We start from the raw sequence: 1,598 nt of genomic DNA on the forward strand, positions 1-1,598 counted from the left end.
TAGCGCTGTCCTTCTAGTTGTTTGGCCCCAAAACTTTAGGGTTTCTTCACATTTTAATTTAGTTCTTCATCAGATTTTATTGGCTTTGTGCTCAAACTATATCCAGAATTTCAGTACTTTTCATTCCCTTCACTACTACCACCAGAGCCCAAGTCTTGATTATCTCTTGCCTCCTAGCTGGTTTCCCTGCTTCTTCCTTTGCTTCTGTATTAGTCTGGAGTATGGTTTGTATTAGTTTGGAGTATGGTCCAAAATTTTATTGGAGTATGGTTGCTTTACAATGTTGTGTTAGCCTCCACTGCACAACAAAATGAATCAGCCATACACATACAGATATCCCCTCCCTTTTGGACTTCCCTCCCATTTAGGTTACCACAGTATATTAAGTAGAGTTCCCTATGCTATGCAATAAAAATATGGAACACTTCATGAATTTGTGTGTCATCCTTGCACAGGGGCCATGCTAATCTCTGTATCATTCCAATTTTAGTATATGTGCTGCTGAAGCGAGCACGAGGATTAGCCTTAATGAGGGGAATGGATGCTTCCTCTGAGACAGAAGTGAAGGAAGATAGGAAAGGTAAAGACATTGGCCAGAAGTCCCTAGTTAAATAGGAGGAGAGGAAGAGATCTTCTTTAGAATAGGAGAAATGGTATTTCTGAGTTTTTTGAAGACACATCCTGTTTCTCTTATGCCATTTCCACCCCCAGTCTAAACCTACTTATAACTTTCAGCTATTCTTCACATGATGTTTTTCTAGATTCTTGTTTTGGGATGTTCTTCTCTGGACATATTCCAATCTGTTGATGTTCCTGTGAAACTTTAGTATCCACGCTTGAACACAGTACTCTGGATATAGTCTAGCTAATGTAGGGTACAAAGGATCTGTTGCTTCTCAAGTTGTTTAGACACTTATTCATTTACAAAGGCTAGGATGTTCTTATCTTTTAAATTCTTACCTTTCATCCCAAGAGATGCCTACAGGGCTAATTGGTACCAGACAGGGCATCAGGGGTTGTTACTTCTGTGTTAAATGCTGTTCTCATTGGCTTTTCTTCTTTTTTCTCTATCAAGTTTATCTTTACTAACTGGTTGTTACTTCTTTTGGTAGTGGGTCTTGTTTCTCAATAGTTTTTATTTCCCCTGCTACCTGTGCTATTTTCTCTACTGATCATCATCACAATCCCACTTTATATCTTTGTTCTATTTATTTTCTCCTTTAATAAAAAATTGGTCTTCCTTTATCTGGTCATTCTCTTTTGCAAGCTTCAGAAGGGCTATGGTTAGAGTGTTAAATTTGGAAGGGGAAACCAGTGCAGGCAAACTGACATCCTCACATCCCCTTTCTGTCTGCTGTTTTGGCACTCTTAGAATACAACCCAAAAAGCCATTTTGAAACATCCAGGGGTTTTGGATAAAATATAACAAAGATGTCTTTAAATGCATAATTGAGCTTTCATGTATCAGGGAAATACATACAGCCAAACCAAAAAGGAAGCTAAAACCCAAGGCTTAAAAATAGGAACATTCTTTTCTATATCCTCTCCCCTTTTCCTACCGTTTGTTTTTCTCAGTTTTGGTGCTACTGAGACTTAAC

General features: G+C 38.3%; 1 non-coding gene across 1 annotated transcript; it reads right to left on the reverse strand.

Annotated features, from left to right (window-relative positions):
* Nucleotides 1-410: 410 nt before the first annotated feature.
* On the reverse strand, nucleotides 411-514 carry LOC112403723 (U6 spliceosomal RNA). Its single transcript, XR_003003966.1, has one exon. It is a non-coding gene; the product is annotated as a U6 spliceosomal RNA (small nuclear RNA).
* Nucleotides 515-1,598: the final 1,084 nt, after the last annotated feature.

The sequence above is a fragment of the Neophocaena asiaeorientalis genome, unplaced genomic scaffold, assembly GCF_003031525.2.
Source record: "Neophocaena asiaeorientalis asiaeorientalis breed wild unplaced genomic scaffold, Neophocaena_asiaeorientalis_V1.1 scaffold318, whole genome shotgun sequence".
Classification (NCBI taxonomy): domain Eukaryota; kingdom Metazoa; phylum Chordata; class Mammalia; order Artiodactyla; family Phocoenidae; genus Neophocaena; species Neophocaena asiaeorientalis.